Source organism: Panthera pardus, unplaced genomic scaffold (assembly GCF_024362965.1).
Source record: "Panthera pardus isolate Hobbes unplaced genomic scaffold, ASM2436296v1 HiC_scaffold_20, whole genome shotgun sequence".
Lineage (NCBI taxonomy): Eukaryota > Metazoa > Chordata > Mammalia > Carnivora > Felidae > Panthera > Panthera pardus.
Window position 1 is genome coordinate 8,804,699 of NW_026526766.1, and position 16,587 is coordinate 8,821,285.

General features: G+C 43.4%; 1 long non-coding RNA gene across 18 annotated transcripts in view; it reads left to right on the plus strand.

Annotated features, from left to right (window-relative positions):
- The window catches only part of LOC109275463 (uncharacterized), a 76,843-nt gene that overhangs the window by 5,422 nt on the left and 54,834 nt on the right, over nt 1-16,587 (plus strand). For all 18 annotated transcript variants that reach the window (XR_008424124.1, XR_008424120.1, XR_008424127.1 and 15 more), the window contains 2 exons: nt 4,623-4,804; nt 8,161-8,361. This is a non-coding gene — a long non-coding RNA (uncharacterized LOC109275463). The remainder of the gene's footprint in view (nt 1-4,622; nt 4,805-8,160; nt 8,362-16,587) is intronic.

A 16,587-nucleotide genomic window follows, 5' to 3' on the forward strand; every position in this document is an offset into this window, starting at 1 on the left:
ATGGGCTCAACATGAATCACTTCCTTCTAAAAAAGATTGTCAAACAGGCTTATTTCTTCAGGCTGCCGGTTTCCGGGGGAAGCAACACTGGCTTATAACCCATCTTATATGGTTACATATCTATTGGGAGATATTTCATAATAATAAACTATGCTAGTCCTTCCTAATATTTGGAATGCAATGGTCTAAGAGCACACTAAGAAAACAGTCAAGAAGGCATTGGAAGTGAAGAAAAGGGAAATCATCTTGACCAGTGAATTACTGCTTGTTCATCCCTATGCTGGGGTTGTCCAAGGTATTGCTTTTATAAAAACAAACAAAAAACCCTGCCAGTAAGCATTTTAATCCCCCATTTCCTGAAAAGGAAACTGAAGCTCCAGCATTTCAGATGGCTTGCCTGAACACCAATAATTTAAAGGGCTGCTTGACTTGAAGATCCATGTTCTTTTTTTTTTAATTTTAAAAAAATATTTATTTATTTTTGAGAGAGAGAAAGAACAAGTGAGGGAGGGGCAGAGAGCAAGGGAAACACAGAATCCAAAGCAGGCTCCAGGCTCTGAGCTGTCAGCACGGAGGCCGACGTGGGGCTTGAACTCATGAACCGCGAGATCATGACCTGAAGTTGGATGCTTAACTGAGCCACCCAGGCGCCCCTAAGATCCATATTCTTCCTTCTATTCCCAGCTGCCTCCAAAGCAGTGATTCTTACATTGGCTATACATTGAACTCATTTGGAAAGCTTAAAAAAAAATAACAATGCCCAACACAATACTGAAAAAGAGCAAAACTGGAAAACTCATACTACCCAATGTCAAGACTTATGGTAAACTTTCAGTAATCAAGACTGTGTTCATTGGTGAAACAAGAGACACATATATCAGTGGAACAGAATAGAAAACCACAAAATAGACCCACACAGATAGAATCAAGTGACTTTGACAAAGGAGCAAAGGCGATGGAATGGATTAAAGATGAACTTTTCAACGAATGGCACTAGAAAAACTGGACGTCCATGTAACATAAAATTTAAAAAAGTGAACCTTGTCCCAGGTGTTACACTTTTATAAAAATAAACTCAAAATGGACCATAGATCTAAATGTAATATACAGAACTTTCAAACTGTTAGAATAAAACACAGGAGAAAGACTATGTGACCTTGAGTTTGATGATGAATTTGTAAGTATATGATGCAAAGCATGATTTGTTAAAGAAAAATTGAGAAAGTAGACTTCATTAAAATTAAAAACTGAATGCACTGTAAAGAAAAGCTAAGGACATGCCACAGACTGGGAGGAAATATTTCCAAACACATACCTCATAAAGGTCCTCTATCCAAACTATTCAAATGACCCTTAAAACGTGACAGGAAGAAAACAATCAAATTTTTAAATGGTCAAAAGAGCCGAACAGATGCTTCACCAAAGAAGAGAAACAGATGGAAAATGATGATGTGAGAAAATACTCAACATCGTTTGTCATTAGGGGATTACAAATTACAACAATGAGATAACACTACACATATATTATAATGCCTGAAATTTAAAAACTGGCATCAATTGCTGATAAGGATATGGAACAAGAAAGAAGTCTCATTCACTGCTGGTGGGAGTGCAAGATAGTATAGACGCTTTGGGAGATAGTTTGGCACTTTCTTACAGAGATAGGTGTAGTCTTTATCATTTAGTGATTGAATTACCACTATTTACTGATTTGAAAACTTAAGTTACCATTTTGAAAATTTATACCTGGGGATGCCTCAGTGGCTTAGTCAGTTTAGCGTCCGACTTCAGCTCACGTCATGATCTCATGGTCCATGAGTTCGAGCCCTGCATCAGGTTCTGTGCTGACAGCTCAAAGCCTGGAGCCCGCTTCAGATTCTGTGTCTCCTCTCTCTGCCCCTCCCCTGCTCGTACTCACTCACTCTCTCTCTCTCTCTCTCTCTCTCTCTCAAAAATAAGTGTAAAAAAAAAAGAAAATTTATATCCATACAAAAAAACATGCATGGGAATGTTTATAGCCACTGTATTTATAATTTCCCAAACTAGAAGAAACCAAGAGGTCCCTCAGTAGGTTAATGGGTACATCTATACAATGGAATATTATTAAAATAATAAAAGCAATGAACTATCACACCACAAAAAAAGACATGAATGAATCTTAAATGCAACTTGCTAAGTGAAGGAAGCCAGTGAAAAGGCTCCATATTATATGATTCAAATTCTATGACATTCTGGAAGAGGCAAAACTATAGAAATGATAGAAAGATCAGTGGTTTCCAGAGGATTTTTTAGGGGAAGAGGAAAGGGTTGAATAAGTGAAGCACAGAAAACTATTTAAGACAGTGGAACTATTCTGTATGATAGCTATAATGGTGGATATATGATACTATGCATTTGTCAAAACCCATAGGACTTTACAGGACAAAGAGGAAATTTTATGCAAATTTTAAAAAGTTATTTAGTAGATCAGGATCCCGGGATGAAGTGTAGAATTGTGACGGAACAATGTATTACAAATACATTGAACAGCCTCACTGAAGATACGGAGGAGAAGAGGTGCTGACCTAAGTAACCTTGGAAATGAGTGGAGTCTGTAATACTAAAGGCAGAAGGAACTGTCCATAAGTCTGTACTGTAGTTAATAAACTTGCTTCCCATGAGGGTCCGGGTTAACAATTCTGATACCACTACATACTGAAATTCATCAGTGAAGTAAACAGACAATGATGGGAGCCAAGTTTCTCAGTGTGGAGTAGGAAATTACAGAAAAGCAAGAGGAAGAGTGGAAACATCCATGTGATAATTGGATTAGAGTTGGAGACATCAATATGGACTCATAGTAGCTTAATGTAGAGGAAGACAGTTCCATACAGAAGTACTTACAGGTAAGTATATATGCATCGGTTATTATACACACACGTAATTTCCTTGTTTTGTCAATGGAAAGAGTTTAGGAACGATGACACCTCTGTAGCAGTGAGCACACCCAGCATACAGATCTTGGCTTCTAATATCATTCTTCAACAAAAGGAACCAGGACTTAGATAAATGGCTGATTCTAGGACTAGGGTAGGAAATAAATAAGATGAACACAGAGCATCATAAAGTGCCCAAAAGTAAGAAAGTGCTCAGAAAAACACCACCACTACCACAAAGGGATATAGGGCCAATGAAAGAACTCCCGATGGCCAAAGCTGGAACACTGGAGCAGCAAAATAATTAAAGTAGTATTGGATTGAAATCCAAAGTAGAAAATAAATGAATCTCTATAATATAAATAAATGGAAGAAAATAGACAAATGTCCTATATCAAAGAACTCTAAAAATTTCTTGTAAATCCTAAGCCCTCAAGGAGCTGGACTATAACCGCTGAAGTGTGGGTTGCACATGGTGACTTCCTTCAGAAGAGTACAGTAAGAAAAAAGGGACAAAAGACTAACTTTGTCCTGGAGAAGCCTGACAAACACTAGCTCAGCCAAAAGGTTAGGGTCAACGTTGCTAGTGACAGGGCAGGCCAACATATGTGCCCTTGATCTGGTGTGATGAGAATGGTTTCATCTCAGTGGTGTTTTTCTCAAAAGCACATAACCCCAGTCTGATCATGAGAAAAACATCAGACAAATCCCCACTGAGGGACATTCTGCAAAATATCTGGCCAGTACTTAAAACTATCATGGTCATTAAAAACAAGGCAAGTCTGTGAAACTCTTGCAGCCCAGAAGAACCTCAGGAAATATGACAACTACATGTAATGTGGCATCCTAGATGGAATCCTGGGATACAGAAAGCAAACTAGGGAAAAACTACAGAAATGTGAAAAAAGTACGGACTTCAGTTAATAAAAATGTATCAGTATTAGCTCAGCAATTGTAACACATGTACCAGACTCCTATAAAATGTTAATAATAGGGGGAAATGGCTAGAAGGTATATGGCAAATGTCTGTAATCTCTTTGCAATTTTTTCCATAACCCTAAAGCTGTTCTAAAATCAAACGTTTATTGGAAAGAATTGGCTAATGCCTTGTACTACCCTGAGATTCCGATTTCATCTAGTGTGTGGCCCAACCCTCAAGACTTTAAAGAGCTGCCCAGGTGATTCCAGTATGTCTCCAGCAAAGTACTCTAAAGGAAGGGATGGAATTTCCCTTCTCCTTTCTTGTCTAATTGTAATAAATGCTCTGACCTTGTGCTTGGTAAAATAGCAGTGTGACTTAATGATTCTGGTTGTTTGAATAGAGCAGATCTTTAAGCAGACAGCCAGTGTTCTGGAACTTGGAAAGTGATACTTTTCATTAAATAAAAAATCTTGTCCAAGAAGCTTTAAGTACCGTAAACAGTTTAGGAAAGTGGTGAAGGGCAGACTGTACCAAACGGATTGTCCATTTAAACGTGGGCATGGTGGGAATGCCTTCCATTTCCTTCTGCTGGGCTGCACCGTGTGTACATGGTGGGAAGCTGTCCCCGAAGTTTTAGGTGCCGTGGGTTTGGCTTTCATGAGATAGCAGGCTTATTCTCCAGGGTTTGGTTGTGACCTGTACAATAAAAGAGTCACTTGCTGGGGAGTGCGGCTTAAGGGCTCAGGGACTGTGAACTGAAGCCACCTGTCTGGTTTTCTTTGCAGGGAACCTGGCAGCAAAGGTTCTTGGGAGGGGGGGGTCTCATCTGGTGCTGGAGATGATTGGCTCCCCCAGTCGGTGAGGAAGGGATCCTCCTGACCCAGCACCTAGACCAACCTCTGTTGGAAGAGACGGAGCTTGAGAGGCATCCCGTCCTCGTGCACAATCATGGTGCTAATCAAAAATGGTGAGACTTATTTTCAGACTTGCACTGTTTGCTTAAAACTGCAACAGGCCAGGAAATTGCTTCATGTACATAAAGGGATAAAAAAGATTTATTTTCCCCATCATTTTTCTTCCTCAGAAATGGTCATTAGTAGACATTTCTGCTTTTTTAAAAAACCTGTAGAAATATTAACCAACCGGAAAATAATTATTGATTCTTACACTATGCTAGGCACTGAGGGAGACTTGTAAAAAGTTAAAAAATAATAATAATAGTGGCCTTTAAAAAAATGTTTGTGTCTGAGAGAAATAGCACACAAGCAGGGGAGGGGCAGAGAGAGAGAGAGAGAGAGAGAGAGAGAGAGAGAGAATATCCCAAGCAGGCTCCACACTGCCAGCACAGAGTTCAATGTGGGACTCAAACTCATGAACTGTAAGATCATGACCTGAACTGAAATCAAGCATCAGTGCTCAATGGACTGAGCCACCCAGGTGCCCCTAAAAAAAACTGATAGTGACCTTCTATTCTTTCCTCTAAATGATGCTTCAGTGTGTATTGAGTAACAGTAACTACAGAGTTAAATTTTTTTAATGTTTATTTTTGAGAGAGAGAGAGAACATAAGTAGGGGAGGGGCAGAGAGAGAGGGAGACATGGAATTCGAAGCAGGCTCCAGGCTCTGAGCTGTCAGCACAGAGCTCAACGTGGGGCTCGAACTCACAGACTGCAAGATCATGACCTGAGCTGAAGTCAGACACTTAACCGACTGAGCCACCCGGGCACCCCTGGACACTAGAGATTAAAAAAAAATGAAACAAAAATCTAGGATCGGTTTCCTTTATTAAGTGGCCTATTAAGTAGTCCAAGAACTTACTGTCTAAGAGGTTCCCAACTGGGGATAATTTGCTCCCTAGGGGATATGTGACAGTGTCCGGAGAAATATTTGGTTGGCCCTACTGAGATGGGTGGGGAATGCTACTGGCATCTGATGAGTGGAGACCAGTGATGCTGCTAAATATCTTCCAATGCACAGGACACCCTCCAAGAGCACAGAACCACAATGTTACTAGTGCCAAGACTGAGACACCCTGCAAACCCAATGGGCTCTTCCTTAAGAGCACTCTGCAGGTGCAAATTAACAAAGCAAGCCTTAAAGCCACCCCCTGCCTTCCCTTTCCCCAGTGGGCTTGGAACAGGGGAGGGTCCATAGCTGAGGGGTGAAGAAAGGGTATGGGCCATGCCATCCAGGCGGGGCTTGGTGGCCCTGTTTCAGAGGATGGTCATCAGTTCTGTCGTCAGGTCCCAGCATTTTAACTGTGACGGCACAGGACAGAGGGCACGTCCAGTTAAGTCTGGCTGTTCCACAGATGACCTGAGCCCTTCTCCTTTTTGCTGCAAGCAGCCAGGTTTCCAGTCAGCCCTCAATGTGCAGAAGGCTATTCAAATACAGCTGAGCTTTGAACAGCACAGGGCCAGTTATACGTGGATGTTGTCAGTAAACACAGGACAGTGCTGTGAATGTATTTTCTCTTATGACTGTCTTAGCATTTTCTTCTCTTTAGCTTATTTTATTTATTGATTAATCAACAGATCTATAAAGCTACTTGCTTTATCTATCCGTAACATAGATAACATAAAACACATGTTCATCGACTGTGTATGTTATCTGTAAAGGCTTCTGTTGACTAGTAAAGTTTTGGGAGAGTCAGAAGTTGGTGAAGGCTTTTTGAGTGTGTGGAAATTCTGCCCCCCTAACTCTGCTGTTCAAGGGTCAATTGTAATATTACTGAAAGTCAATGACAGTCTTAAAATGTAAACCTAACATTGGCTCTGAAGTTGAAACTACTATAATACTTTTCTTTTGTCTTACCATGTGTAAGTATTAACTATAAGTTTAATTTTTTTTAATGTTTGTTTATTTTTGAGAGAGAGAAAAAGAGAATGTGGGAGGGGCAGAGAGAGGGAGACACAGAATCTGAAGCAGTCTCCAGGCTCTGAGCTGTCAGCGCAGAGCCCTACCCAGGGCTCGAACTCAAAAACCTCAAGATCACAACCTGAGCTGAAGTTGGACGCTTAACTGACTAAGCCACCCAGGTGCCCCAAGTTTAAATTTTAAAAGTGGCCCTGCAACGATGCTGTTCAATATTGCCACTAGCCACATGTGGCTACTTAAAATTTAAAATTCATTCTGCAACCACACCAGTCATATTAAAAGCACTCGGTAGCCACATGTCCCTACTGACTACTGAACTGGACAATGTGGACAAAGAACATTTCTGTTACCATAGAAAGTTCTACTGAACAGCCCTGCCTTATAAGCCATTTCTAAGGATCCTTGCCAGTGTATACAGTTACTGCTAAAAAAAAAAAAAAAAAAAAAAAAAAAAAAAAAAAAAAAAAAAAAAAAAGGCTTGTTTTCTAGCAGCTAAGGTACCAGGGCAAATGCTTTGCATGACTTCGTCATTGTCTGTTAGAAAGACAGACATGTTCTGCTGGGAGGGACCATCTTTTGTCAGACAGGCAATTTGGGGAAGGGTTTCTGTAATGGATGCTGGGTAATGTATCAGATGATTGAAACTGATTTTCCAGAAGGCGTAACGATGTAAAATTCAAGTAGATAACCTCTGTAAGGCATTTCTGATCTAAGTCAAGTGTGTATTGTTAAATATTAATTCCATTAAGGTATGTCAGCAGGGAATTAAGATATGTGACCCAAATATATTTCTTTCTAGTAATTGAGTGTAATAGCGAACTAACGCTCAGTGGATCTTAACTGGGGGTAAGTCAGGGAGGAGGGAGGATCAGAAAGTCCTGGGAGCCCCTACCAAATGCAGAGGTTGCCTCCAAGTAGGGTTTGCCAGAATGGTGGGGCGGGTGGTTGGGTAGGGAAGGTCTTGCACACGTATATTTTCACAATGTTCCCCGTGTAAGTCCACTGTACCCAACCTGTATGAGTATTCTTTAGAGATATTAAAGATAAATAATTGGGGCACCTGGGTGGCTTAGTCGGTTAAGTGTCCAACTTCGGCTCAGGTCACGATCTCACAGTCTATGAGTTCAAGCCCTGCGTCGGGCTCTGTGCGGACCGCTCGGAGCCTGGAGCCTGCTTAGGATTCTGTGTCTCCCTCTCTCTGACCCTCCTCTGTTCGTGCTCTGTCTCTCTCTCTCTCAAAAATAAATAAACATTAAAAAAATATTTTTAAAGATAAATAATTAATTTGCCTCTTTTCCCTTGTGTGATGGGGGGTGTGGCTTAAAAAAAGATCTCTGGGCTCCACTTCTAGATAGGATTCTGTGCCCTTTGGGTGAGGCTGTTCTCTTTCACTGTCCTTCTTTCAAAAGACTCACTGGTTGTTCCTGGCTACCTGTCCCCTCTAAGACCTTTAGGATGATCCACTGGCTTTGGAACAACTGCCTGGGACATTTCCTTCCAGTATCAGGTATCTGTCTCCAGCAAACCTGTGCAAGCTGAGTATCACCATCTGGTCCTGGATGCATTTTGTTATCAGTGCTGGAAGTGATGATACGGTATGCCGCTGTCATGTGCCCAGAGGATGTGGGGGCCAGAGAGGACACTCAGGTAAGGAAATTCAGGAGCCCCATTTGTATTTTTTGCTCAGGTTTGAAGGGAACACTTCCACAGGAAGTTGGGCCCTGGGTATGTGAATGGGGCTAACCATGTTCTCAAAAAATACCCCTTGCACATCTGTTTACATTGAGAGTTCAGAGTTTGGTCCTAGACTTCAGCTCATTTTTGTTAAGATTAGAAGGCTATTATTAACTATAGAGAAGCCTAACACTCCATCAGATTGAGAGCCAGCTCTGATGATGGATGGAAGACTTCAACACTGTTATCCTAACCTTCTTTTAAAAGGGAATTTAAGGGGCTCCTGGGTGGTTCAGTTGGTTGAGCAACTGACTCTTGATTTTGGTTCAGGTCATGATCCCAGGGTCATAGGATCGAGCCCTGTGTTGGGCTCAGTGCTGAGCATGGAGCCTGCTTCAGATTCTCTCTCTCTCTCTCTCTCTCTCTCTCTCTCTCTCTCTCACACACACACACACACACTCTAAAAAAAAACAACTGAAATTTCACTCCAATTTTCAAAGCATATTAGCTCTGAAGGAAACTTTGTGCATTTTTCACTTTTGTTTTCTCTGCGAATGCATTTATTTATTTATTTATTTACTTACTTAGTTATTTTGGGGGGGTGGGCAGAGAGAGAATTCCAAGCAGGCTCCACACTGTCAGCAAGGAGCCCTACGTGGGCCTCAACCTCAGGAACTGTGAGATCATGACCTGAACCGAAATCAAGAGTTGGATGCCTAACTGACGGAGCCACCCAGACGCCCCGATGCATACAAAATAGCCCTACTCCAGTCCGTATTTTCCTCATCCTGAGGTTCAGATTTTCCTTTGGCAGAAATCCAGTTTTCCCTACGATAAGTAAAACGCTGATCACTTGGGATTTTGAAAGCATAAGGTGGGACTCCTATCACTGGGAACCTATCCAGAATATGAAGTCCTTTTGATGGCATGTTGCACAACATATGACATAAGCAAGAAACCTTCCAGCAGCCCCGGCAAATGTCCAACCCTACCTTCCCGCATCTCTTTAGGGCAGCAGCACTGTCGTTTGTGAAAGTGAAAAGAAGGTATGAAATCAGGAGATGGGAACAGACTGTAAATCAGCAGGTTTGGTTCCTTCTCTACAGAGTCTTTGTGGTTGTTTCTCCTTTGAGTTTTCTAGGGCTGGAGACGTCAGAGGCATGAAATGCCCTAAGGTTGTAGAAGCCCATCAGGGTTTGTCTTTTTAGAATACCCAACTAAAAGGGGAACGAGAATCTTAAAGCATGTATAGTTTTGGCTTAAAAATTTCACTACTCTCTTGGAAGGAAGGAGGGAAGGGAGAGAGAGAGGGAGGAAGCATGGATGGAAGGAAGGGAGGGGGGAGGGAGGATGGATGGGAGGGAGGGAAGGAGGAAGGAATGAAAGAAGGGAAAAGAACTCCAGAGTGGCTTGCTGAAACTACGTCATTCATTAGCAAATGTAACTGTTATGCACCAGACAATATGGTAGGTTGTGGCGATGTGGCATGAAATCAAATATATTTGGTCTCTGTCCCCATCCTCCGCACGGGGCTCCTAAAATCCTTGCAATTGCGTTCCTTTGGCAGCACTATACTAAAATCCTTGGAATTTCCTGAGTGATAAGTGTCTTTTGTGTGCTAAAGAGGTGACTAAATATGGGTCCTTAGTTAGCATGGGGGGGGTGGTGGGGAACCCACCAGTGAGAGAGCTCCAGCTATCAGCCTGGCCTCCAACCCCAGGCAGAAGAGAGGGCTGGAGGTTTAATTCAATCCCCAGTGGCCTGTGATTTAGGAAATCCAAAACTAGAGTTTCCGATTCGGAGCCTCATAGCCTCCGAAACTATGAGGCTAGAGGTGCTCTGAGGTTGGTCAAGACATTGATTTGCTGGGAGGGTGGGCACTCAGAAGCTATAGAAATTCTGGATCCCGCACCTCTCACCACTGTCCCTCTGTACCTTGCCCAATGCAGCTCTTCCATTTGGCTCTTCCTGAGTTACATCCTTTATAATAAAACGGTAATAGAAAGTAGAGAGCTTTCCTGAGTTCTAGCAAATGACTGAACCTGAGCAGGAGTCATGAGACCTTAACTAATAAAAGCACAGTTCACTTAAATAAATGCTGGGTTGATGTTTGTCTGGTAGGTTGATTTTTGTTTTAATAGAGTGGACGCTAAACCAGCCATTTAGCTGCTGCTTAAGAAGGTCGCCCTGGTTAGCAATGACAAAATCACTGCATAGAATGCTTATCTTGGTAGCTCCATTGGCAGGAGAGTGTCTACTCAGTGAGGGAAAGAGATGGGGAATTGGGACATCAGGTCTGTTTAATAGCATTTGGAATTGCAATTTCAGTTGCCAAAGCAGTCTTCTTACCCATTACAATTCTGGCATTAATACTATATTCCAGGCTTTGAAGATGCATTAATAGCCCAGGATTTAATCCAACAGGATACATGCTGATGAGAGACTGATAAATGTTGCAGAAAGTCATTGTCATTACCTTGTTTTATGGGTGAGATAGAACAGGATAGGAGCACTTGGAGGCTGCCTAGAACATGTTTCCTTTCATAACCAGCATTCGTTTGTTACCGATCTTTTCATGTGAGCCCACCCCAGCACCTCCCCAAAAATCTGTCACAAGCCAAGTTTTCCTGTTGATGAATGTCTTGTAAAAAGATATACATTTATAAGTTCGTGGCCTTTCCTAGGAGTTATGTTGAGCCTCCTTTCTTCCTCATTTTGCTTCCCAAAGCCATTACTGAAATAAAATTAGGATGACCACACCAGACTGTCAGAGATAGTTTCAGCCTGTATATTCATTGATCCGTAGATACGAGGGAAACTTTTCTCCAAAGATAGTGTGTGATGACCCCTCAGGGGAATTGGTGAGGGGCGCCTTCATCCTTGATCATTAACCTTTAGAGATAAAAGCAATTTCAAAGGTCATTTGCCCCCTAATGCTATAGGAGAGGAAACTGAGACCCAGAGATATTAGATCGGAAACTTTGCTGAGAACACAGCTTGTGTTCGTATATTGGGGCTGCCATAGTAGAGGACAGCATACCGAGTGGCATAAACAACAGAAATTTATTATCTCCCACTTGCGGCAGCTAGAAGTCCAACATCAAGGTGTTGGTAGGATTGGGTCCTTCTGAGGGCGAGAAGGGACAATGCTGTTCCCGCTGTCCCTCCTTGGCCTTGTCAATGGCTGTCTTTTCCCCATGTTTAGTCACATCATCATGACAAAATGATTTGAGGAGAATTAGATGCAGGATTGGCAATGGCTCTACCAAAGCCTCATCACAGGACATCTAGAAGGAAAGGTGTGTCTGTCCAATCTTCTCTTTTTACAAGTATATCAGTCAGACTGGAGTAGGGCCCATCCTCATGACCTCATTTTAACTTGATTACCTCCATAAAGACCCTATTTCCAAATGAAGTCACATTCCAAGGTGCTGGTGTTTAGGACTCCAGCATGGGAATCGGGGTGGGGGGGTTGGGGGTGCACAATTCACCCCATAACAAGAGCTGCCTAAACAGTAGCTAGAACCTCGGTCTTCCGATGCCCTTGTCCGTTTCTTCCCCTTTTGCACCACGTGCCCTTTCGTATTCTCATTACTGCGGAGGAGATGTTTGATTTTTGCACAGAGGCAGGATACAGGGGTGTGGTCAGAAGCTTCCATTTTCTCAGACATTTCAAGTGATTCGGTTTAGGAGACTATCAGGTCGAGTTAGGTTCAGAGGAGTGAGGATGCTTATTAACACAGCCCAAAAAGAATCATCTTGGGGGTAAGCAATGAATTTTTTAGTATTCTGTGGCTGATAGTGTTGAACCTTTTCAGCGAGAGATGAAGTTCTCCCAGACTTGTTCCACAAACTGCAGCTGATACTATCACACTGTGATGATAAATGTGTTTGTCCAGTAATTTTCCTCTTTGATGTGGATCTCTCTGTCCCTGGAGCAAAGGCTTCCAGGGAGCAAACTTTCCTTCTGGATGTCCCATGATGAGGCTTTGGTAGAACCATTGCCAGCCCTGCATTTAATTCTCCTAACATCCTTTTGTCAGTGTCAAGATGCTGAAAGCATCTAAATGTTATGAGGGAGCCACGTTGTTGCCAGATATCTTAGGAAAGTGTTTGCACATTTGTAGGCAAGATATTTTTGTTATGTTTTGCCAAGTGGTCTTTTAGAGAAGGCAGATCTAAGTAAGACAAATTAAAAAATAACAATAAAAACTTAAAAGTTTTTAGTTCGTGTTCTGTGTCACCAAGGTCAGTGTGGCTTGCGTTAATGAAAATTGCTTTTGTTAAAGGTTGGAACAGAAGAAAAATGGCAGGATGCTGGACTCTTCCATAATGACCACATTTTCCCTGTTGTGATGTGGCCCACCATGCTCATTTTGAAACAGAAAAACATCATCAGCTCAAATGTCCTCCCTTCTAGACCAGGGTGCTTTTCACCCAGGGCAGCAATGGTGATGTATGACTCTGACCCAGTGGACTAAGGGGCCATTCTAACTATCTAGGACCTTCACAAGGGGTATACTTAGGTTTGGACAAACCCTACTTAACCAAGTCACAGAATATGCCTCTTGGCACTGAAAAGAGGTAGTAGTTTCTAGGACTTCCCTCTATATCCCACTGATTCTCAGTGTTTCCCAAAGCATCACCAGCCTTTCAAAATATACCAAGGGAAAAAATTTCAGTGTTTAAATGAATTTGGAAGATGTCATATTCTACACCCCCCCCCCCTTAGCTATTCATCATGCATATTGGGATTTTAAAAATTTTTTTAATGTTTATTTTTGAGCGAGAGAGAGTGAGCACAAGTAGGGGAGGGGCAGAGAGAGAGGGAGACCGAGAATCTAAAGCAGACTCCAGGCTCTGAGCTGTCAGCACAGAGCCTGACGCGGGGCTTGAACTCAAAAACTGTGAGATTATGACCGGAGCCAAAGTCAGATACCTAACTGACTGAGCTAACCAGGCACCCCGGAATATTTTTTTTTAATGTTTATTTATTTTGAGAGAGATAGAGCAGAGGGGAGGGGAAGAGAGAGACAAAGAGAATCATAAGCACTGTAGCACAGAGCCCATTATGGGGCTCGAACCCACAAACTGTGAGATCATGACCCAAGCCAGAACCAAGAGTTGACTCATGATGCATATTGGAATATTGAAGGCTTTTGTGATGCCTTGTGATGAAGAAGCCATTTAACTGTCTTTAATCAGGTGTTTGCAGAGTCATCTGATCATGGGACCATTTGTTCGTGTAAAACCTATAAGTTGCACACAACACATTTTTGAGAAATACTGTCTACGATTTACGTAAGTTGAAGAGATCTATTAAAGCACCATGTATATACTGGAAAAGAATGTAGATAAGTTCGTAGATGATCGAGCAAGAGCTTTGCAGAGATATCCCTGTAGATACTTGTGTGACAGTCCTTATACTCGCCCACAAAAGATTCCTTGTGGCTGTTGGCGGGGATGGAACACTAGGCTGGGCTGGCCAGGCTTTTCATTCATTAGGTTCTTTCTTTATTGTGAGGGTGTGGATGACTGTGTGTGTGTGTGTGTGTGTGTGTGTGTGTGTGTGTGTGTGTGTGGACTGGATAATCAGATGGCTTACAAAAGAAAAAAGTATTGGGATAACAATCAGAAGGCGTGAAGTGTTTGTGGCCTTTGTCATAGATTTGTGATGTGACCTCTCACAGTTCTGTCCCTCCTCTGGTCAGGGTGGGTGCCACTGAATAGCCTGGTACCCCTCAGACATAAGGCAGGCCTTCCATACCCAGCAGGCCTCCCTGGATACTTGGGACCTCAGCAGAGCTGCCTGAAGGTGAAGAGGGGGAGAAGGAGGTTGTCAGGCTGATGACATCATGTCTAAGTGTTTGGGTCACCTCCGGAGGCGCAGAGTGTTGGGTATAAAGGGCTGCGACGTGGTTGAAGGAGGCGTGAATAGACTTTCGGATGTCCTAGAGCAGCCACGCACCCCAGCCTGATTGGGCAGGATGCTCATAGTTAGATGCGGCTACAACAAAGACCCTCAGAAGTGATTTTGAGCTAACTTAAGGAAAAAAGAAAATATTTGGGGTAGGTATTTGAGCACATGATGGAATTGAAACAGTTTGAACAGCCACATCTTAAGAAAGTTCAGAAGCATGAGAGCTCCAGGGATCTGCCTTTAATTCTGTTTTTGTGAGGCTCAGCTCTCATTTTGGGTAAACGTCCACTCTGGTCCATTTAGCTATGACACATCTGTTTGTTTGGGAGAGAGTGGCAATACTTTGATCTTGAGGGAAATCGGTCCTCTCTCCAGCCCCAGGGGATGAATGGTGACAGTCTAAACCAGTCACAGTAATGTAATTTCCCTTTGTCAGTAACTGATCTAGGGGTGGCCATGTGACCCAATACTAATGTAGGAGATGTAAATAGAAAGAGGCTGGATATGGATGCCGGAAAAGCTTTTGTCTTCTCAATAAAAAGGAGCAACAGAATCATGGGACATGGCTCTTTCTTCCTTTGCTTTGCCCCGTCTCTGGCATTTGGACCCAATGCCTGGCGATGCAGCAGCCATGTTGAGACCATGAAGTGACAAGCACCGGATGAAAGTTGTGTGCTAGGAACAGAGGGTGCAAAGGAGAAAGAGCAAGGTCCTTCTACAGCGAAGCCGCCACAGTGATGCTGGACCGAACACCTGATTTGTGCTTATTCGAGAAAAATGGTACCTTGGTACTTGAAATCACAGTACACTTTACCTAATATACTTGCAACCAAAACCATTTCTAGGTGAAAAATTAGTTAGTATAAATACAGATGGTGGGAGCCAAGTCCCCATGATCAGAGCAGGAGTCTCAGATCTTTAAGGGAGAGAGAGTCAAAACTGTCTACGAAAGCCATCTGGAGCCTTGAGATCTCACCACGGCTGCAGAACCCGTAACACCTGTCCTAGATAGAATTAATCAACTCGTTAATTAACTAATTGTACTGATTTTATTGATCCCTTGCTATCTACTAGGTGTTTTTCCAGGTACTGGGGATAGACAGAGAAGGTGCTAGCTCTCATTAAGCTGACATTCTAAAGGGAAAACAGGCACTAAACAAGAATAATAAACCAAGGGAGTCCTTTGAGAAAGCGGGAGGTGCTGTATGAAATGGGAAAGGAGTGTCACGATGGGAATTTATAGGAGGTGTGTGAGTGGCAAGCCTGAAATGGTGATATTTGAAGTGAAAGTTGAGTTGCAGAAAGGAGCCAGCCGTGTGAGAAGAGACCCAGGCTTTGGGAGGGATGCTGGTGCAGAGTCCTGGGTAGGAGCAAGCTTGCCTGCTAGAGACACAGAATGCATCCTTAACAGGGGTCCCCTGGGCTGCCCGTGTTCATCTCTTGCCAACCCCTCTGGCCGCTGGGTTCTCGGGCTTGTGATATATCTCAAGGCTGCCGACAGGATTTCCTGTGGCACAGGCGACTTTTCCCATTGCCTCTGCTTCAGGCTGTGAGAGCCCAGGGGATGGGATGGCTGGGGAAGGTCTGTGTAATAGACTGTGATCAGAGTGACTGCTGTCCTTTCCCTTCGAGAATGGACCCGTTGTGCTTGGCCACAGCACTGAGGCTCCCCGGGGGCCCGACTTCCTTTGGAACGGAAGACTGGCATAGCATTCTGGAAAGACTGGCATAGCATCCAGCGGGCTCATAGCTGCTTCAGCACCATGCCACAGTCACCTTGAATTACCGTCACCACACTGGACGTTTCCCTGTGGAAAGGCCAATGCAGAGAAGTAGGAAGCCTGGTACCTTCCCCTCCCCACCAGCTGTGGCTCCCAGCCTGCCATGGCTGGTCAGACCTGACATCATTTTCTTCCCTTCCCTTCCCTTCCCTTCCCTTCCCTTCCCTTCCCTTCCCTTCCCTTCCCATTGCCCATCGCCCATCGCCCATCTCCCATCTCCCATCTCCCATCCCAGTTTATTTTTGAGAGAGACAGAGCATGACCTGGGGAGGAGCAGAAAGCAAGGAGACAGAGAATCTGAAGCAGGCTCCAGGCTCTGAGCTGTCAGCACAGAGCCTGATGTGAGGCTCGAACTCAGGAACTGCAAGATCATGACCTGAGCCGAAGTCGGACACTTAACCAGACCTGACATCATTTTCAAGGGATACTTATCAGTAAAGCAGTCCCCTGAGGTCACAGGGCTAGAAGCTTCCTCACAGGTCCTCCTGCACTGCACTC